We start from the raw sequence: 23,845 nt of genomic DNA, 5'->3' as shown, positions 1-23,845 counted from the left end.
GGCCCCCGCTCGCCGCAACTGGAGAAAGCCCTCGCACAGAAACGAAGACCCAGCACAGCCAAAAATAAATTAATTAATTAATTAAAAAAAAAAAAAAATCTGTGGAACCCACCATATTCCAGACAATGTTCCAGCACTAAGAATATATCAGTGAATATAATGGTCAAAGTGACTTAGATCATACTGAGTTTCCTGTTTAGTTAGGTGAGAGAGATAATAAAGAAAAAAAAGATTATAGGATATGTTGTCATATAGTGATAAGTGCTGGGGGAAAAGTAAACCATGAACAGGTCAGAGAGAGTGGAAGAACCTTGTAATCTTGAATAGGGGTTTAGAAAAAGCCTCACTGAGAAGATGGACTATGAAGGATAGCCAGAAGAAGAGGTGCTGATCAGTGCAGATATCTAAAGTTCCACACAGGAGTCTCTGCTGCTGAAAAATCTCAATGACAAAGATGGCTGACATAAAATAAAATTCGTGATTGTTTAAATACAGAAATATAGAAATTGAATGTTACATCTTAACAACATTAATGCAATTCATTATGTTCATGTGGTGTGTTCATATTTCAGATTGGGGTTACTCTCTCTTCAACTACCACCTCATCCTCCTACCAGTTTAGACTGTTAATTATTTTAGTAGATCTGCCTACTTTCATATTAACATGATAATCATGATAATCATTATCAATATGCATTTATTCTGAGGGCAATTGGAGCAAAATCCCATGTGGGATGTTTAAATTTTCTCATTTGTAAGTTCAAGGAGATGGTAAAAATGGCCAACTATGCCATTTAACTGCTATAGCCTAAGGCAAGCTGTTCTGAGAAAATCACTGAGTGGGATTTAACCACCAAAATAAAGGTGAAGACCTCTTGGTCATATTTCATTGGATACACATGAATACATCTTCTTCAGATTAAAGACTAAATTCTGCAACTGCTGAAGGGGTTGAACAGCATGATATTCCATTTTTAATCTCAGAAGCAATAAATTTATGAGTGTGTCACCTCATTATGTTTGCTGTGTAATACATGCATTGTAAAATACTATATATTGTTTAGAAATAGGCTCTGTAAATTTCTGAGCATTTAATTTACAAATTTTATATATTAGAATTTACTATGAACATTTTTTACAATATTCCTCAGAATTATTGTTTCCTATCTTCAGTTATATTAATTATATTCTTAAAATTAATATATCAATATTTCAAATAATATATTCTTGATAGCATTTTTAGTTTCTACGCATTTTAATGTTTTATAAATGGAAAATGAAACTGAACAATCAACTTACATAAATTAACCTAAATAAAATTTGTTATGTATTAACCTTTCAATCCTGAGTAAAGTATTTACAAGTACTAGGATAATAGACACAGCTACCCTATGTATCAGACCCTGACCATGGTTGAATGTAATTTATTGAATGCTTTCTCTTCATTTCTAGGGCTTCTGTTAGGGCTATTATAATCATTGTTGCTGTTGTTATTATTAGTAGTATTGGTAGTAGTTTCATATTGGTTCCTCTTAGGCTTCTGTTAGAAAGCAGGAAATTCCAGCTAGGCTACTCTAGCTTTTTTTAGGCACTGGAAAATACTAGCATGGAATGAAACCTGAAAATGTCAACAATATTTAACCTGAATTAAAAAGATATTTGTTTCAATATTTCATGTAATTTTCTTCATTTTGATAAGGTCGAAAGTCCTTTTGTTTAACTCTCAATGCTTAAGTATAATAAAAGAGAGGCTGAAAATTCAGATTTTTTTTCTTTCTTTCTTTTAAAGAGAATATAATTCTAAAGCAACACAAAAGCTGAGCAGGAGTAAGAATAAGTAATCACATAAAAAAGAACATAGGGCTTCCCTGGTGGCGCAGTGGTTGGGAGTCTGCCTGCCGATGCAGGGGACACGGGTTCGAGCCCTGGTCTGGGAGGATCCCACGTGCCGCGGAGCAGCTGGGCCCGTGAGCCACAATTGCTGAGCCTGTGCGTCTGGAGCCTGTGTTCCGCAACGGGAGAGACCGTGATGGTGAGAGGCCCGCGCACCGCGATGAGGAGTGGCCCCCGCTTGCCGCAGCTGGAGAAAGCCCTCGCACAGAGACGAAGACCCAGCACAGCCATAAATAAATAAATAAAATTTAAAAAAAAAAAAAAAAAAAAAGAACATAATTTTTCTTGGGATTATAAGAGGAGTAGAGAGGCAGTATAGAATCAATAATGTAACTTATTCCAAAATGAATGTAGAGAAGAAAGAGAGAAAGAGGAACAAGAAAATAAATAACTATGGTCTGACTTTAGAGAGGAAGTTATGTTTAAGTGTGTTTATTCTTTGAATATGTAATATGTTCACCTATACACAATTCAAAAATTACAAGAGTATATAATGAAAAGTCTTCCTTCCTAACACCCAGCCACTCAGTTTCCCTACCTGATGGCCAGGCAAAGTTTTCAGCTTTTAGAAAAACCCTACACCTGTACAAAGATAAACACATATATTTTAATTTTCTTATACAAAAGGTAGTGTGTTCTACATATTATAGTTTGTTTTACAATTTATATCATATCTTATAACTCATTCCATACCAATACAGAAAGAACTTGTGATTTTAAATTTTAAATTATTTCATCATATGAGTAAATTATAACAACTAATTTTCTATTGGTGGATTTTGGTTGTTTTAGTTTTTTGCTATTATAAGTAATGCTGTAATGAATGACCTTCGAAAAGCAAGTTCATATACATGCAAGTATATCTGTAGGTTAAATTCTCATGAGTAGATTTAATGGGTCAATGTATGAATGAGAATGCATTTATAATTTGGGGGATACATTATTAAAGTGCCCTCCAATTGGAATTTTGCCAATTTACTATTGCACTAGCAATATATGAAAATGACTATTTCCTCAGCATTCAACTACACAAGATTTTTACAAATTATTAAAATTCTATTCCTATTTGAAAGGTGAAACTTTATATCTCAATATGTTGTAATTTGCTTTTCTCTTATTACTAGTGAAAGCATCGTCTTTCCATAAGTATAAGAAAAACTTATATTTGTTTCTGTGAAGTTTTTTATAGCCTACTTTGTATATATTATTAGATTTTTTGCTTTTGTTTAAAAGAAATATGAATATGTTAAGGAAATCACTCTACTATTCGTCCTATGAGATGGAACTTTTTTCCCAGTTATTTTAATCACTTTGCCAGACAAAATTGCTTTAATGTTTGGTTGGTCAAAATTATTCATGTTTAATTTTATTATTATAGCAACTTATAATATGTTTAGAAAAGCTGTCTCCACTTCAATATCATTAATGATGACAAAAATATCTCATGAGTAATTTTAGCACATCTAGAGTATTTTTATACAGCTGTTATCTTTGAAATGTGGAATTCCTTTTGTGTAAGGTTTGAGGGGTGAATCCAGCTTATTTTTTAGGTAGCTCTAAAGTTATTTCTGAACAATTTACTTATAACCTTTCCTTTGTCATTTTATTTAAAATGCTATCTCTAATGTATAATAAATCTCATATTTACTTAGGTGTATTTTCTGACTTTCTATTCTTTCCCATAGATCTCTCAGTCTATTTTTGTGAAGTACTACAATATAGTTTTTAGATATATTTTAATATCTTGAAAATGTAGGCTCGTACCACCTTATTATTAATTTTTTGAAAAAAAAATTAGCAAAGATGGAACTTTTATTTATTCAAATGGATTTTTAAAATCAGCTTGTTTACTTTAAAAAGTCATGGTATTAAATGTATAGTTTAACATAAATAGAATTGATATGTTTATGAGATTTTCTTCCTACTCAAATACCTGGAATCCTTTCTATTATTTTCCACATTTGAAGTGGGGGATCAGTAACGAGACACTTTTATATTGTAATATTTTGCTTAGTTTGTATTATACTTATTCCTAAGTACTGTTATTATAAATGTGTTTCCCATTATGTCTTTTTTAAATATTTTATTTTCTTGTGATATCTTTGTCTAGCTTTTTTTTAAAAAATAAATTTATTTATTTATTTATCTATTTATTTTTGGCTACGTTGGGTCTTTGTTGCTGTGAGTGGGCTTTCTCTAGTTGCGGCGAACGGGGGCTACTCTTCGTTACAGTGCACGGGCTTCTCATTGCGGTGGCTTCTCTTGTCGTGGAGCACGGGCTCTACGCACGCGGGATTCAGTAGTTGTGGCTCGCGGGCTCTAGAGCGCAGGCTCAGTAGCTGTGGTGCACGGGCTTAGTTGCTCCACGGCATGTGGGATCTTCCCGGACCAGATATCGAACCCGTGTCCCCTGCATTGGCAGGCGGATTCTTAACCACACTGCCACCAGGGAAGTCCCCCATTATGTCTTTTTAAGTGGTTGATTTCTGTAGATATCGTGTAACTTTCAAAATATTTATTTCCATTAACCTCTTTGTTTTATGTAATTTATTTTAGTTGATTTTCTTGGAATTCCAAAGTATACGACTTTCAAACAGCATAATATATGCCAAAATTTCTTAGGAAAAGCTGGAAAAGAGATATACTCATCCAGGCACAAGTTCAAGTGTGTGCAAGAACCAAACATCACATGCAGAATGGTACATCTGGGATATAGCAAGGATACATTAACATACCCAACTGACTTTTGTAATTTATAAGGCAGTCTTGAAAATTTTTCTAACAGTTTAGAATAGATTTGTTGGACATATTATTCTTGTTGATAATGTCTTTATTTTAGAATGTATATATTTAATATATAAGTCTGTAATATGTAGAATTTGTATTTTATTAATGATTACACTTTAAAACTACTGTCAAATGGATTTTAATTTTAAAGTAAACTATACCAAGCAGGAAAATATGATATTTATACATTTATATTTAGCTACAGTCAGATGGAGATTACTATATAAACATACTGTATTTTGAACTGTTGAGTTATTTAAATAGAAGCAAACAAAGTGAAGTTTTTAAAAAAATCATTACAAGTTGATTGACAATACTGAGTAAAGTGAGTTTACAATATTTGCAGACTTTTTCATTCTTTATTTTTTTTTGTCAACCCAGCAGCTGACAATCTTCCAATATTCATAATAGAAGCTGAAAATTTCAGACACTTACTTTTCTTGCCTCTCTTGTGTCTGAAGTATGGTCCCTGATCTTATTTTAGCAGAAGCTTTGAGGGGACAGCATTAAGGGGAAGAATCTACCTGGCATATATGGCAAAAGAGGATACAGGCATGCCTCATTTCATTGTGCTTTGTTTTATTGAGCTTTGCAGGTATTGCCTTGTTTAAAATTGAAGGTTTTTGGCAACCTTGTCCTGAGCATGTCTGTCAGTGCCATTTTTCCAAGAGCATTTGCTCACTTAGTGTTTCTGTGTCATATTTTAGTAATTCTAACTATATTTCAAACTTACTCATTATTATTATGTTTTTTATGGTGATCTGTGATCAATGATCTTTGATGTTACTATTCCAATTGTTTTGAGGTACCACAACAATTGATGAATGTTGTGTGTGCTCTGAATGCTCCATCAACCAGTGTTCTCCCATCTCTCCCTGTTCTTCTTCAGGCATCCCTATTTCCTGAGACACAGCAATACTGAAATTAGGCCAATTGATAACCCTACAGTGACTTCTAAGTGTTCAAGCGAAAGAAGAGTTGCATGTCTCTCACTTTAAATCAAAAGCTAGAAATGATTAAGCTTAGTGAGGAAGGCATGCCAAAAGCTGAGAAAGGCCTACAGCCAGGCCTCTTGTGCCAAATAGTTTGCCAAGTTGTGAATGCCAAGGAAAAGTTATTGAAGGAAATAAAAGTGCTGCTCCAGTGAACACACAAATCATAGGAAAGCCAAACAGCATTATTGCTGATATGGAGGACAGAAGATCAAACCAGCCACATTCCCTTAAGCCAAAGCCTAATCCAGAGCAAGGCCCTAACTCTCTCCAATTCTAGGAGAGCTGAGAAAGGTGAAGAAGCTGCAGAGAAAAGTTTGAAGTTAGCAGATGTCGGTTCATAAGGTTTAAGGAAAGAAGCCTTTTCCATAACACAAAAGTACAAGGTAAAGCAGCAAGCACTGATGCTGACGTAGAATCTGCAGCAAGTTATCCAGAAGATCTAGCTAAGATAATCAGTGAAGGTGGCTGCACTAAACAACATATTTTCCATGTATATGAAACAGCTTTCTATTGAAAGAAGATGCCATGTAGGACTTTCATAGCTAGAGAGGATAAGTCAATATTTGGCCTCAAAGTTACAAAGGATAGGCTGATTCTCTTGTTAGGGGCTAATGCAGTTTGTGACTTGAAGTTGAACCCAATGTTCATTCACCATTCCAAAAATCCTAGGGTCCTTAAGAATTGTGCTAAATCTTGTACTTGTGCACTGTAAATGAACTACAAAACCTGGATGACAGCACATGTGTTTACAGCAGGGTTTACTAAATATTTTGAGCCCACTATTTAGATCTATTGTTCAGGAAAAAAGATTCTTTCAAAATATTACTGCTCATTGACAATGTACCTGGTCACCCAAGAGTTCTGATGAAGACGTATAAAGAGATGAATGTTTTCATGCCTGCTAACACAACATCCCTTCGGCAAGCCAGGGATCAAGGAGTCATTTCAACTTCCAAGTCTTATTAATTAAGAAATACATTTTGTAAGGTTAGAGCTGACATAGATAGTGATTCCTCTGATGAATCTGGGGAAAGTAAACAGAAGACTTTCTGGAATGAATTCACCATTCTAGATGCCATTAAGAACATCAATGATTCACAGGAAGATGTCAACATAACAACATTAATAGGAGTTTGGAAGAAATTGATTTTGACTCTCAGAGATAACTCTGAGGGCTTCAGGGCTTCAATGCAGAAAGTCATTGCAGATGTAGTGGAAATAGCAAGAGAACTTAGAATTAGAAGTGGAGCCTGAAGATGCGACTGAATTGCTGCAATCCGATAATAAAACTTTAACAGATGGGGAGTTGCTTCCTATGGATGAGCCAAGAAAATAGTTTCTTGAGATGGAATCTATCCCTGGTAAAGATGCTGCAAAGACTGCTGAAATGACAACAAAGGATTTAGAATATTACAAAAACTTAGTTGATAAAGCAGTGACAGGGTTTGAAAGAATTGACTCCAGTTTTAAAAGAAGTCCTACTGTGGGTAAAATACTATCAAACAGCATTGCATGCTGCAGAAAAATCATTCATGAAAGGAAGAGGCAGGAGATAACAGAAAACTGCACTTTTGTCTTATTTTACAAAATTGCTGCAGCGACTCCAGTCTTCAGCAGTCACCACCCTGATCAGTCAGCAGCCATCACCATCGAGGCAGGACTCTCCACTGGCAAACGGATTACAACTTGCTCGAGGCTCAATTGATAGTTAGCATTTTTCTAGCAATCAAATGCTTTTTAATTAAGGTATGTACACTTTTCAGACATAATACTATTGCACACTAAATAGACTACAGTATAGCGTAACTGTAACTTATATATGCACTGGGAAACCAAAAAAAATTGTGTGACTCACTTTATTGTGATATTCCCTTTATTGTGGTGGTCTGGAACCAAACCCAAAATATCTCCGAGGTATGCCTATATATCTTCACTCAGTTTCTAGAGGCAGGAGTGATGGCAACACTAATAATACCTAGTATAATCATTAGGTAATTTTTATTGCAGGGTCCAACTATGGGGGAGGGGAGTATTGTGCAACCTCAATGTCTTGGGCTACGGACTGTGACAGTGGTATGTGTATCAGATTATTTCTGCAACATAATCTACAGTTAGTATTCCTGGCTGTTTCATCTTTGAACTTAAATCTTTGGCTCTCTCACTGATTCTGTGATCTTTGAAGCATCCTTTAATAAATTACCTAACTTCATAAATTAGCCAGATTCTGTTCTAATTGCTTTTGTTAAGAAGTGTTAAATAACTAAACTACAAATCTGAATTCTTTCACCTTGGCACTATTGATATGTTGGGCTAGATAATTCTTTACTGGGAGCCAGGGGATAGCTGTCCTCCTCATTGTGGGATATTTATCAGCCTTTATCCACCAGTGCCAGAACCATATTTCCATTTGCAACAACAACTAAAAATGTCTCTAGACATTGCCACTTGCTTCATGGGAGACAGAATTGCCCACACCTCAACTGAGAACAACTGCTACAAATATATTTATAGTTGTCAGGAAGGAAAATTGGATGAAATGATATATACTGTGATATTTTCTCATTAAATAGATGTCTATTTCAGTAAATAAATATGAGAAGATATTCCTTCAGAATCACATAATTATAAGGATAAAGGTAATTGAAAGTGATTATAAAATTTAATATAAAATATGTATTTTATTAAAAGAAAAGGAGATATACATTTTATCTCTTAGAGTAAAACTAAATCGGGAATTCTCCAGTGAACAGTTCGGAGAGAAAATTAACGTTCTTTAGAGTATCTAGTATTATCATTAGAGATAGAACAGTAACAATAGTAATACTGCTGAGAAGATGAAATCAATATTTTGTGCTCTGTTTCTCAATTATGTGCTTTTTTGCACAAAATAATTTCCAGTTTATTATCAATTACTAAATATATTATATAATTCTTGTGGCTATATAACATTTCATTGATTAATCCTCTATTAGTGACCTAACCATGTCGTATATTTGGATGTTTGTGTCATTTCCAATTTTTTCACAATTATAATAACATTACACGGATAACTTCATTCATAGTACTCTTTTTTAATGAGTATTAGTCATTTTATTTTTATTTATTTATTTATTTATTTAGGGCTGTGTTGGGCCTTCGTTTCTGTGCGAGGGCTTTCTCTGGTTGTGGCAAGTGGGGGCCACTCTTCAGCGCGGTGCGCGGTCCCCTCATTATCGCGGCCTCTCTTGTTGCGGAGCACAGGCTCCAGACGCGCAGGCTCAGTAATTGTGGCTCATGGGCCCAGTTGCTCCGCGGCATGTGGGATCTTCCCAGACCAGGGCTCGAACCCGCGTCCCCTGCATTGGCAGGCAGATTCTCAACCACTGCACCACCAGGGAAGCCCAATAGTACTTTTCTGTAATTTTTATATTTGATTTCTTTACGATAGAATATCCAAAGTAAATTTGTCAGATTAAAAAAAAATGTAGAATATTTTAAAGCTGTTAATATAATTTGTGTTCAAATACATTAATAATAGTATCCCAGTTTTAGTATACCAATAATATGTAGGAACTTCTCTTTTACTGTGAACTTAATTGGATTGATTTCTATTTACAACAATTGAATCTTTATGGAAAAGTTTTTTTTTTTAATTTAATATCAGAATAAAAGAGTACAATCAAATTATGGGGTTCAGCAGATATTTTAAAAGATTATGAGATGATTACCTGTGGGACCTCAGGCCTTCATTCTCTCTATCTGTCCACCTATCAATATATATTATATGGATAAGTTCTATATATGGATATATTGTGTGTAATATATGTGTATATATATTGTGTATGTATACACACACACACACACAGTAATTTGAATGGTTACTTGGTTTGCTCTTAAAGTGAAGTATTGTACGTTAGGTGTAAAAGCCAAAGAAACAAAAAACCAAAAACACCTGATTTTAGTAAGAGAGTTGTTGAATAATTCACCATTTTTTTTTCTGTGTACAGTAAGGATGTGAAACCATGGCATTTCATTTCAGAGAAAATGCTTGGCAAAAGGTTAATTAATTACTTTATGGAAAGGCATGAATATGGTTAATTTACTGTCACGTGGAGCTTTGGTCCTCCATCTTACACTTAAAAATTATTTTTATCTGTCCACTTAGAAATTAGTAGACCTCAGTGAAGGTCATAAAAAGAAAATTTACATAAGCCTGATGAATGGAAAGTAAATTGAATGCAAAATAGAAGGATATATCTTTCTAGTGACTTAAATGTTAATATACTTTATTGAGGACAGCAATCCACTCTCTAAAATTAGGATTTATTGCAACTATATTAGTAACCAGTTGCTTTTTCATACAGGATTACACACAGTAATTCTTATGTATTCTTGATTCATTTTTTTCTACCTGATGTATAGAGCTAAATGCTTATTTCTCTGTTTTGCCACATCATCATTGATAATTTTTAATATCCCTAATTAATCTCAAATTCAAACAAGCAATAATTTCTCAGATCTGAACCTCATTTCTTTTCAAGCATTTTTCATGTTGTTTAAAAAATCCTCTTTGTTAAAAATGCCAAACTACAATGTACAATTTTTAAGTGTATTTTAAAATGTACACTTCTGTAGCAAGTGTCAAGCGGCTAAGTTATGAATGTAAATTGTCATATAAGGTAGTTTATTATGGTTAGAATATGAATATTAGTTTTGGCTACATTAGAATTAAGGATAGAAAATATCAAACGAAATGAGCATAAAGAAGTTTTCACTACCTTTATTCCGACACCCATCTATAAGCTAGCATATTGAGACCAACATCCAGAGTCTCTGAAGAAGTGATGCCTTTGCAAATGGAAATAACATTCTTACCAAAACACCTTGAGAATTATGTATGTCAGTCCATACTAAAAATCCACAGTTATAATCGTTTTTCACACACAAAAGAATTTGAAAATGTTGGAACTTGAGCTTTTCCCAAGAGAAGAGAAAAGCCTGGTCATGAAACCTAGAATCGTTATTGATTCACAATACATATATTTGATTAAGAGCACACACTTGTGCACACACACACAAACATACATATAGAGAATTAAATACTGCCTCTCTCTGAGATTGATCTCAAATGATATCAGGCAATTTTTTTCAGGCTATATAAGCCTCAATTTCCTACTCTAAAGAATGATGTATGACTACCTATATTATAGGTATATTTTTGGGTTCATTTGAGATAATTAACATAAGTCCTAGGTATCTTTTATTTGACAAATACTCAGCATTCCAGAAATATCAGTTATTATTATTACTATTATTATTTTCCTATTAAATATATGATATGATGAATACTAATAGAGAGGGAATGATGTGATGAAGCTTGGAAATAGTCCAGAACACTATTACTGAACAAAGAGAAAAAAAAAGAACAATGGCATTCCATTTGACCCAGATCATTAACATATTTTTATTACATTTCAACATATTTCTTTGAAGAACTGAAAATTAGGCTATTTGCTTCACTGTGTAAGGTTAACACTTTAACAATTCTTTGCATGGTCAAACCCAAATGTCATCATCAACAGAAAAGGATTTCTATTTTTTTTTGGGGGGGGGGCTTTTTTGGAAATGTCACAGTTCCATTATCTTTGATTAAAAAAAAAATCTATGTCAACAGCAAAAGAAATCTAGACTCTCTCTATAAATGGAGGACCTTCATGACTTGAAATGATTTGTGAACATTTGAGTGTCTTCAATTAATTGCATTTTATATCAATCTGCATTAGCATCAGAGGCTCTATCTAATACCTTGCAATACAATTTGCCTACTGACATGAGATTTGGCAACTTCATCAGAGGCATTCCTTCTTTTTTTGTGGTAAAATATACATAATATAAAATTTATCATTTTATCTATTTTTACATGTACAATTTTGTGGCACTAAGTACATTCACATTGTTCTGCAACCATCATCACTATTCATCTCCAGAATGTTTTCATCTTCACCAACTAAAGCTCTGTACCTATTAATCACTAACACTCCATTCAGCCCTTCCTCTAACCCCTGTTAACCATCATTCTACTTTTCATCTCTATGAATTTGCTACTCTAGAAACCTTGTATGAGTCATACAATATTTGTCCTTTTGTGACTGACATTTCACTTAGTGCAATGTCTTTAATGTTGTAGCATGTGCCAAAATTTCCTTTTTAAGGCTCAAAATTTATTTACCAGATTTTGATTATCCATTCATCTGTCAATAAACACTTGGGTTGCTTCCACCATTTGACTACTGTGTATGATGCTACAATGAACGTGAGTATACAAACCTGTCTGAGTATCTTCCTTCACTGATTTTTTTGTATATACCCAGAAATATAATTACTGGATCATACAGAAACACACTCAGTTCATCACCTTTATAGTTATTTTGTCAAGTAAATGAAGCATAGAAGATCTCTTATTTCTACTCTAGAAAAGTTTACTACTTTTCTATAGACAATTCAAAGTACCTGAGTAAATATGGGTGGAAGTGTATTTACTAATTTACTTAGCTAGCTAGTTAAGTTAGCTGGTTTGTTAGTAATGTAAAGTATACTTTCAAAAGAATTTGACAGCAATGTGTTCATTCATACTTAACTTACTGAGAATACATTTACTTAGGTTACTCCCTTAGTTTAACATGCTTTAGACTAACATTTTGGTAACAATGACTTTTATTTAAGATATCTTTTTGGCTGATGTCAAAAAGCTACAACATTATTTAGTCTATTTGCTACTATGGAAGAGATCGAAAATGGATTACCATGAATACTTCCAATAATGGGGTCATTCTGCAAAGGAATAACAAAGCATGGTCAACCCTTGCAGAAACTTGCAATCAACTGAAATATTATAAAATTATTTGAAAAGTATTCTCTTAAGATTACCTTCATACAGATTAGTTTTAAAAAATAAAAAATTCAGATAAGTATAGAGAAGAAAATGGAAATTAACAATATATCCATTGCCCAGAAGTAACCATTATTAACTATTTGACATATTTTCTTTTAGTCATTTTTATAAAAACTAACAAATTTTGGGGTAAAGCATATGTGTTCATTATCAATCATTAAAAAAAGCAGAAAGGGCCACAGATAAAATTTATAAAGTAATTTTAATGTTCTATAATAATCTTTGTTACAGTTAATTGAACTTCTACAGATATCTTTCTATATTCATAGGTATGAGTAGACAAATACTTTTGTTATGAGATTTTACTTCGGGGTGCTATTTAAATCTTTAAAATAAATTATGCCTATTTTTATTTATATTTAAGATAAAAAAGAAATTGGCAGATTTTTAATTCAAATAAATGTATGTTGAAGATGAAGTTAGTTTCTTAGTTATATGATTTAATTTTCAGGAGATTTGACAAATTCCCAGCTATTTAATATAGGGATATTAGTATTTTCTTTCCAATTTTCTCTGCCTCCCAACCTCAATTGTTTTTAGTCCTCTAATGCTACAATGTGCAGTTTGTAGCATTAACATTACCGTTTTATACCTAAAATTCCCATATGTTTAGATTTATCTTAGGTCTTTTTTTTTTATTTCTTAATTTTTTTATTTTTTGATAAATTTATTTATTTTATTTTTGGCTGTGTTGGGTCTTCGTTCCTGCACGCGGGTTTTCTCTATTTGCGTTGAGCGGGGGCTACTCTTCGTTGCGGTGCATGGGCTTCTCATTGTCGTGGCTTCTCTTGTCATGGAGCGCAGGCTCTAGGCGCATGGGCTTCAGTAGTTGTGGCTCGAAGGCTCTAGAGCGCAGGCTCAGTAGCTGTGGCACACTGGCTTAGTTGCTCTGCGGCATGTGGGATCTTCCTGGACCAGGGCTCAAACCCGTGTCCCCTGCGTTGGCAGAAGGATTCAACCACTGCACCACCAGGGAAGCCCCTTAGGTCTATTTTAAATAAATTATACTCATCAGTCCTTTTACCATTTTTCCAATTTCCTTCAATTTAACAGTAACTGGCTAAATATTTTAAATTTATTTTTAAAACTAGGTTTAATAGAAAGTACAGATAATACAGCTATTACATGTGGTGATTTAGTAGATAATAAAGGAAGCATTTTAATTCATTTTAGAAAATATAACTATTTAAATATTGGGTCATTTGAGTAGACATTTTCAAAATATATTTAGATTAATGCCCTCCACCATATGCCAAGATAAAATCAACATATATGGAGGATTTTGATGTTAAAAAAATTAATCTAAAATAGACAAATAATTGGACCATATATTTTACCCCCGGAGTAGGGAAGATCTTTCCAACAATAGTCCCCAAATCAGAAACCATTACATAATGAATATAAAATATTTCCACATGCACAGAAGATACCATTTGTAAAACGAAATGATAAATGACTGAATTTAAATAAGTATTTGTAACTCATATAACAGCAGAATGTATGCAGAGATTATGAGAAATTGAAAACTCTTTAGAAAAACAACCAAGGCACTATGTGTATTCACTGGCCCTCTTCACCAAGTATTCATTTCCATTTTGGAATATCACAGGATTGCACTTCCTCGGGCACTTGGATTAATGATTTGTTTTGTACAATAAAATGTATACAGAAGTGAAGTGATGTGTATTACTTCTGAGCTGAAACTTAGATCCACTGTATCCTCATTCTTCTAACTCAGTGGTCATGGAAGTACATTTGAAGATTGAACCTTGGTCGGCCTAGATTCCTTACAGATTATGATCAGCAGAGTCCCCAGCCAACTTGTGATATACATTTGGCACAGTCAATAAACAAATCTTTCTTTCTATAGCCACTTGGATTATAAACTAGGGTCTTTTTTTGTTGTTGTTTGTTTGTTTGTTATTAGAGCATAAACTGGTCTTACCTAATTGATACACAGTGTCTAACAGAAGAGTCAACAGAAGACAAGCCATCTAAAGTATATTATATGTACTTTAGAACATTTTGAAATCAGTCCAGATTCCAGTGTATTTTGTAATCTAGTACAGACATACTAGTAAACATACAGCTTATAGGGTAAGAGCTAGAATTCCCTGTTTAACAGGAATAAATTCATAGATAAACTGACATCTTTACATCTTTGTGTCTACCAATATCACTGAAAAAGGAACCAGAATCCTAGGTCATGGTCTGGCTTGAAAGGCAGTAGAGAATACAACAAAGGGAAAGATTTATTTTAAATTCAAGAGCCATAACAAGCGCACTACATGTGCTAGAAAATCCTTAAGATAATTCTGATGGATAATTACAATTTTCCTTTATCTGTTTCCTCAATGTCAGATCTATATGAAAATACCCTGATGTTTTGAGACAAGTAAATCCTCTCTTGAGGATAATTTTCTTCAATTATAGTACTCAAAGGAAACCATACATACACTGTGTTTCAGAGCAATGGTGACAAATTATATATGTCCCTAATCAGCCAGGGGTCCATGTGAGGATATACATCACTAAAGTGTACTTTGCACTATGTTTTCTTTTCAGGATAAAAATCCTTTAAACTGCAAAAGGATTAGATTACTGTTAAATTATGTACAATGCAAAGTAGAAGAAGACTATTTCATACAATCTCCTTATAATTTTTCTTTCATAGCTAAAGAACCAAGTGATAAATGTAGCTACTATATATGCAAAAGGTGAAAACCTAATTTATGTTGTTTTCTACCACATATTTATTGACTACTTAGATATTACAACAGATATACCAATATATACATATATATTTTAATTAATTATAATTATGAACACTTCACTGCTTGATCTAATTATTATATATACATTTAAAACTTTTATGGAATCTTCAAAAGCAAGAAAAGATAATCAAGTCAAAACATACCAATCAGAGTCATCTCTGAATTTACAGATTTTGATGAGATTTCATCTTGAGCTAATTTTATATATATACATATAATCTAAATGAAATGAGTACATATCAAACTAGCAGACAATAAATAAAGACAAGTATTTTTCTACCTTGCAAAATATAAGCAAATGAGTTCTTCATGAAAATAACATACCTGTCATTCACATTATGTATCTCACATATATTGTATCAAGTTCACTACGTTTTTTCTCCTCTTTTTTTTTTAATCCTTTCCTTTCTTCATTCTTCCCCATTTCATTCTTTCTTTTTATATATTGACAGAGTATTATTTCCTTATTTTCTGTTTGCATTAACTACATGAAGTCCTAGGTAACAATTTGAGACTACAGAGGTTTACCCTTTGGCTTCCTAGTTTATGGTAGTTATCTTCTCAGGACCCATTCCTCCCTCATACTTTAATTTCTTACTAAAATTTATGATTCTATTGTGTATTTGTATTAATCTGCACTGAAATATCATATATATTTTAATTTTTATTGGGGTATAGTTGATTTACATCATATATTTTGACACCTCAATTATCCAGGTTTAAATCCTAACCTCCCCACTTTTTGGAGAATTGATTTAGAAACACCCTTTTACCAGAAATGAACCTCAATTAACTCTTTGGTAAAATGGAAATAATTTTTCCTAGCTCAGAGTATAGCTGTGGAGATTAAAGAAGAGACATGCAAATACAGGTATGGTAATTGAGTTTTGGTAGATATTAAACTAATGTTATCTCTCTTGACATCTTGCTAAGCAGACAAATTAATCTGTGTTAATGGAAAATGTTGGAGGCTAAAGTCAGGCTGACTTCTGTATTTTACAGTTGTTGACTTTGTTGTTGGAATTTATTTCTGCTAAGAAACTTTCTAGAGATGTTTGGAGGAGTGAATAATACATAGCGGGTGTGATTTTGATCTTATGCAACTTTAACTGCAAAGACATCTGCTTTTATCACCTAAGACTGAGGTCAGTCAAGGGTGCAGTACAACTGGTAATCACAAAACAGAGTCAAGCTAACTGCCTCACAGGAGAATCGAATTGTGCCTTATATTCTCTGCCTTTTAAAAATTACTTTAGACATGTTAGCTTTCTGAATAATTGAATATTAAGTTTCTAATAATGAATTATTTTGATAATAACAATGACATTTTAGTTAAAACTTATTAAAATAAAAATTTTGTTGAAATGTACATATTAAGAATCTGTGTAGCAAAAAAATCTAAATCTATAATAGCAAAATTATACTGTGACATCTGTTCTTTTGAGTACATGTCCAAAGTAATTAATATAGAGAGTTGCATTTACTTCTACTTGTATCATAAGCTATGGTGATGGTGATCTCATGGTTGACAGACCTATAATATAGAAACTGACATGGCGCAGTGGGTTTTCTTTGAAGTATAATTCTGACATTTACTTTGAAAATGCCAGTAGTAATGAGAGGTCATATAGTCATAATTCAGTTTTCAAGAACTATATATACATTGTGACTCTGTTTTAAAGAACAGCCACTTTTCTTATTTGGTCTCTCAAATAAGTAACAGTGTTGATAGTTTGTCATTTATATTATTGTTTTTCTTTTGAAAATTAGCTCCCATAACTCCTAGGGAATAACAGCTTTAAGACATAGATGTTTAGTGCCATCTCCATACTGAATGTTTTCTAAGGGATACCTTTAATCAGTTCTTTGAAAAAACTTGTAAAGAACATTATTATAACTTTCATGTAATAAAATTTTACTTATAAAATTTTAAACTTTGATGAATTTCTAGCGTAAGTATGAAGATAGAATGCCAGTGGTATTCTCAAAAAAAAAAACAAACAGAAATGAAAACATCCATGAACTAATAGCAAGAGAAGGTGGTAGCATGTTTTCTAAATAAAGTAAGAGATTAACAATAATAAGTATAAAATAGAACAAATATAATGATATACTGTAATACAGGTTACGTGAATGTGGCCTTGTAATAGGGAAGAACCTTTATATTCTATTACAGGTTAATCACTAAAGAGATGTTGCCTATAAGCTTAAATTATACACATTGCTCCATCTCTGGGAACCCTGCCTCCCAGGTAATGAGCATTGAACTAAATGCCTTTATTTAGCTCACAAGAAACATCCTGACAAGGCCCACCTGTGAATGACTACAGGAAGGAAGAAATTAACACATCCCCTCCAGAGGCTGATGGAAACCAGGAAATGTTTGACTTCACTCCTTCACCTTTTACAACAGTATAAAAGAAGACTGAATTCTAACTCAGGCAAGATGGTTCTTTGGGACACTAGTCTACCATCTCCTTGGTCTGTTGCCTTTCTGAATAAAGTCACTATTCCTTGCCCCAAAACTTGTTCCTTGATTTATTTGTCTGTTGTGCAGCAAGCAGTATGAGCTTGAACTCAGTAACAGCCTCTCTCAAAGTATCTATTGTACTCACCCTTCTTCTTCTTGTGATGATGTGAGATGATAAAATGCCTACACCATGAGATGAAGTGAGGTGAATGATATAGGCATTGTGAGGTAACATTAGGCTACTATTGATCTTCTGACAATAGGTCAGAGAAGGATCATCTGCTTCAAGTGGTCCTGAATCATAAAGCCATGGTGATGTCATTGGTTGGATGTCAGGAGCACACCATGCCAATGGTTGGGAATCCCAAGTGGGAAGAAGCAGATTGCATAAGATTTCATCACACCACTCAGAATGGTGTGCAATTTAAAGTGTACAAGTTAGTTCTGGAATTTTCCATTTAATATTTTCAGACTGCAGTTGACCAAGGGTAACTGAAACTGCAGAAAGGGAAACTGTGAATAAGGGGTACTAATGTATTTCATAAAGTAAATATAAATAGAAATGAGAGGAAAATTGGATGAAAAGGTAGGAGTGACAATTGCTTCCTTTGCAAAATGAAGAACAGGAAATTCTATAAAAGCTATTAGGACAAAAAATAGATATACAGGTTTTTATGAAGTCAGCAAGATAGTGAAAGAAGCAAAAATTAGTGATGCAACAAGAAAAGATTGGAAAAGGGAGCGAAGAGAGAATTGGAAAAGAAAGTTACCTGCTTTGCTATCAAATCAAGAATTCAGTAGACAGTATTAATGATGATAATCTCAGAAAAAGCAGAATAGTATACTATTTAGAGACATGCAATTAGCTACCATGTGAGCAATAAGCAATACTGGTTACATTTGATGACCCTGAAAAGTGGTATTATAGTGAGAACGGGGTGGAACTGGAGCCTGCTTCATGCTCTTGATTATAAATTCTTCCATAATATTGTTTACTTTAATAATATATACTACTATGTTCTTTTTGTATATCCATCTACAACATATTTAAACAAAGAAGTAAAAAGGTATCAACACTCATTTTTTTTGTCTTTATTCAATAGATGTTACTGAAACATGCTAAGCCTAACTTAAATCCACCTATAATATCACAATGAAAGATAATATAACCCTTCCCATTTCAGAGCCTACAGTGTAGAGAAAACAGATGATTAAGCAATTATAATGATAGAGAAACGTATGTCCCTTAGGTGGACAGAAACTTAATAATGGAGAATAATGTAGACAAAGTTATACTAAGGAAAAAGTATAAAAACTTGGATTTAAACGGAAGTAAGCAGAAAATATCTAAAGGAAAAAGTGGCATAAGAAAAGCTATTTCTCTAAATTTTGCTTTTTTTTTTTTGGCTGTGCTATGCAGCTTGTGGGATCTTAGCTCCCTGACCAGGGATCGAACCCAGGCCCTTGGCAGTGAAAGCACAGAGTCCTAACCACTGGACCACCAGGGAATTCCTCGCTATTTGTTTTTAATTATAACATGATATGTGGACAAGAAAAAGAAAATAGAGGAAAAAGCTGAAATTAGAGACAAGAAAGGTATTAACCCGAAACTAGTATCTGAGGATGTGGGATCTCCAAAAAAGGCATTTTGGTGCTAAATTAAGAATGGATTTAGAGAGCTGGAGATTAGGAGCCTTCTATACTGAGGATGAAGCAAATGAGGATGCAGAGTGTGAACTTTGAACCTTGATTACTGAAAGGAGATGGGATGAGAATCTGTGGTGAGTCTCTGCTTTTTCTATATAAGGCCCAATATAAAATTTATATCTTAACTCTGATACTTTTTTTTTTTTTCCTGGTAGTTAACTCCTTGACAGCTTGCAGTTTTAGAATTATTTTGAAAAGATCCCTCTTAACATTTATAGGGCTTGGGGTCAAGGGTACAGGTGGAAGTAAACATGTATGTAAAAGTTTAAAAGTTACAAACAGAACTAACAAAAGGATTCATTCATGTTCCAAAAGGCCAGGTTTCAATCAGACTTCTCTGACTCCTAGAAGCTCAGAGCCTGAACCTGAACACGGCTTCAGGCAGAGGGCCTCCCAAGCACTGCCTACTCTTTTCCCATGGCCTCCTCCATCCTTCCTGTCATATGAAGGGCCTTGTTTGTGTGTGAACAAGCTTTTGTGGGCAAAGACTTGTGTGTGCACATTTCAGCCTCAAGTGCAAGCACCCAACTTCATAAATGCTGTCCTTTGGCCACCTCTTGGGCCTAAGAATGCAAAATTATAAGTTGCTCAGGGCTTGTTCGACAGTTAATTCCAAGGTCACAAGTAAGGGAGCTAGTTCTGGAAGACAGTGTTTAGCTTCCTGGTGAGCATGTCCGGGTGGCCTCAGGTCTCAATCACAGGTGCAAGGTACAGTCAGAGGAGGGCCAAGCCCACTCTAGCTCTCAGCCAGGGCAAGGGACTTTCTGCAGGAGATCAAGGGCATTCTTGGAAAATAAACTGATAGGCATGTGCACCTCAGTGACTTACACTTAATCATTATCTTGATTGAAATTTAAAAATATAAGTCAAATTTTAAGTATTTGATATAAAAGTCACACAATTTTGTTTTACTCTATTAAATGAGCTTTCTCTTCCTTTTCTCTCCTTCCCCCAACCTTATTTACACCCTCACTTTTTTCACTTCTCCTTCCCAATAAACAATTATTAAAAGGATAGCAGATATATTTTAATCACCAAAGTAAATTTTTATCAAATGTGGAGTATAATGGCTACATGGAAAAAAAAATAGACAGGAGGAGGAGACTTTGCTACTTTTTTTTTTTAACATCTTTATTGGAGTATAATTGCATTACAATGGTGTGTTAGTTTCTGCTTTATAACAAAGTGAATCAGCTATACTTATACATATATCCCCATATACCCTCCCTCTTGCATCTCCCTCCCACCCTCCCTATCCCACCCCTCTAGGTGGTCACAAAGTACCAAGATGATCTCCCTGTGCTATGCGGCTGCTTCCCACTAGCTATCTATTTTACATTTGGTATTGTATATAAGTCCATGCCACTCTCTAACTTTGTCCCAGTTTACCCTTCCCCCTCCCCGTGTCCTCAAGTCCATTCTCTGCGCCTGCGTCTTTATTCCTGTCCTGCCCCTAGGTTCTTCAGAACCATTTTTTTTAAAATTCCATATATATGTGTTAGCATACAGTATTTATTTTTCTCTTTCTACTTACTTCACTCTGTATGGCAGACTCTAGGTCCATCCACCTCACTACAAATAACTCAATTTCATTTCTTTTTATGGTTGAGTAATATTACATTATATATATGTGCCACATCTTCTTTATACATTCATCTGTCGATGGACACTTAGGTTGCTTCCATGTCCTGGCTATTGTAAACAGAGCTGCAATGAACATTGTAGTACATGACTCTTCTTGAATTATGGTTTTCTCAGGGTATATGCCCAGTTTTAATATTAGATCAATATCCCAAGGGTCACAAGAAAAAAATTTCAAAAATGTCCATTTAGTTGCAGGAAATGTAACCTTCAGCAAACTTCATATCACTACTCTAAAAGCAAGTTCAAATTCAGTATTGCAATCATTTATTACATGACAAAATGTAAGGGGAAGGAAAATGTTCTCTTGTGTAAATGGATTAGACACTTAGTGTGACAGAGCTAATTAGGCACTTGGGAGAATTTATGCACAGCTAATAAGAAGCACAGCTAAATGTCTTAATTTACCCTCAAGCTCTCAAAAAAAAAAAAAAAAGTTGTTCATTCAAGTTGAACTAATTGGGCCAACAACGATTAACCCTTCTTTTCTGGATACATTCCTGTTTTAACAAACAGAAACTAAGCTATATGTTTGCCAAAGAGTGAAATTTGTTTTGTTTTGTTTTTCCATGCAGCTTTGAATATGTATCCAAAGTGCACTTTATTTAAAGATAAAGAAAATGCCCAGACTTCAGAAATTTATTTTTTCTCTGTATGGCACTTTGATGATTGCTTTTACCTTTTAATATGGTACAACAGAATGAAAAGACTTAATAATTACCACTATTATCAAATGAGGTTAAGCAGGCTCTCAGATAATGTTTGTGAGAGTGTGAATTAGAACACCCCGTGATGTGAGGCAATCTCTTTATAACTCAAAATTTTAATATTCTTCACCTTTAAATGTGTCTCTTTTGGAAACATGTACAGAGATGTGCAATAATAATGATATATACAAAGAAATTAATTAAAAGATTATGAATCAGATTTGGTGTAAATGACCCTAAATTAGACACATTTACATTTTATATTATATCTACAAAAATTGATGTAGCTCTATGTATACCAACTTGGAATAATGTCTTCAAAATTGGGTGTGATATTTATGTTTGGGCAAATTTATATCAAACTTCTAGCTACGGTCTTCTTTTTGATGGTGAGATTGGATGAACTTTTATTTTCCAGTTTATGGATATTTTTTATTATTTGAAGGGTTTACTATGAATATATGTTACTTTGGAGATAAGAAAATTATTTTAATTTGTATGATAAACCTCATTAATAGAAAAATTTAAATTATCTTAAAGGACATACTTGGTCATACAAATTTTAAATTAATAAACAAATCAAGGGAGTTGATAAATTTAACTTATGTGGTAAAAGTTGAATTACACTCCTTTGATGTTAAAAAACAAGCACACCAAAAAAAAAGGCTTTTAGGAATACATACTGATGAAGTTAAACTGCATAAAAAGAAAAACAATGGATTGATAACAGTAGGATTCAGGAAGGTTATGTAATAAACAGAAGTGGAATTCTGCAGCTCAACAGAGCTGGATAAAATTTATTGCCAAAGTCATAGGTTATGTTGGATAGTGATTTCAAAGTTACTTATTGACGTAGTAAAATAAATCTATTTTATTAGAGAGGAAAGGAGCATCCATGAACCAATAACCTTGATTATTTCATTTCTATGAACCTGAGTTACATAAGAAGAAAAAAGTGAAAAAAAAAGTTATATGAAATTAATACCCTAAAAAAGCATTCTTAAACTCTTTTTAGTTTTTAATATTAAAGATTTGCTGTTAAACCTCACAATGGATACATAAAATAGAAATGAGAAATACTACACAATTTTAGTAGTAATTTTCCGTAGACTGTATACTTAGACAAGTTTTACTCATCATCTTCTTCTTTTCCATAATTTCCCAAGTTTCTATAATAAACATTCATGATACTTTCTAGAATTTTAGATATTCAGTGAAATATATTTTGTATTAAAATACTTCAAAAATATAAACTATAAGAAGTTTTTCTAGACACATTTGAAGAAGGTCATTGGAACATTTTATCTGCGATTCTCTTCTATACTTTTTGATATTGCACAATAGAGACTAAGGAAGGAAAAAGATTCTCTTTACCACAAATTTTAGCTATAGTTAAAATGAGTGTTTAATAATGTGGGCAGGATGTCTCTCCAGCTGACCACATGCTAAGCTCACTCTAAGCATTTTTATTTCTGTAAACGGATTTTACTCAAGTTATCATTGAAAAAAAAAAAAACCCACAAAACTATTTTTACCTCTGATTTATCAGCACCATGATCTTCAAATATTAAATAAGTTTCATGAGAATATGCTATGTTATAGTTACTGAAAAATATCAGACAATCTGATTTCCAGAACCCTGGGGTGAGCGGCAGATGGACTTGATGCAGTTATATATACATATCCCCTAAGGCACTGTGACACTAACACATATAACAAAAAAGTATATATATATATATATATATATATATATTTCTTCCTTTGGAGAATTCATAGCCTAGGGAAAGGAGACATGTGACCAGATACAGTGCCTGAATGGTATTTAACCTCTTTTAGTGATACATCCAGATTCTTTGTACTGCACAATGTGAAGGAGTGCATTCATACTGTAATTAATGCCAGAATGCTGAAGCTGTGAATGCACTAATACAAAAAGAAAG

The 23,845-nt window shown here is 33.4% G+C and overlaps 1 long non-coding RNA gene across 1 annotated transcript in view; it reads right to left on the bottom strand.

The window, feature by feature from the left end:
• The window catches only part of LOC309656145, a 190,941-nt gene that overhangs the window by 40,515 nt on the left and 126,581 nt on the right, over positions 1-23,845 (bottom strand). The window contains exon 2 of the long non-coding RNA XR_014261174.1: positions 109-16,630. This is a non-coding gene — a long non-coding RNA (uncharacterized lncRNA). The remainder of the gene's footprint in view (positions 1-108; positions 16,631-23,845) is intronic.

Source organism: Balaenoptera physalus, assembly GCF_965194825.1.
Source record: "Balaenoptera physalus genome assembly, chromosome: 2".
Lineage (NCBI taxonomy): Eukaryota > Metazoa > Chordata > Mammalia > Artiodactyla > Balaenopteridae > Balaenoptera > Balaenoptera physalus.
The sequence above is the reverse complement of the archived record's forward strand: the minus strand, read 5'-3'. Positions and strand labels throughout refer to the sequence as shown.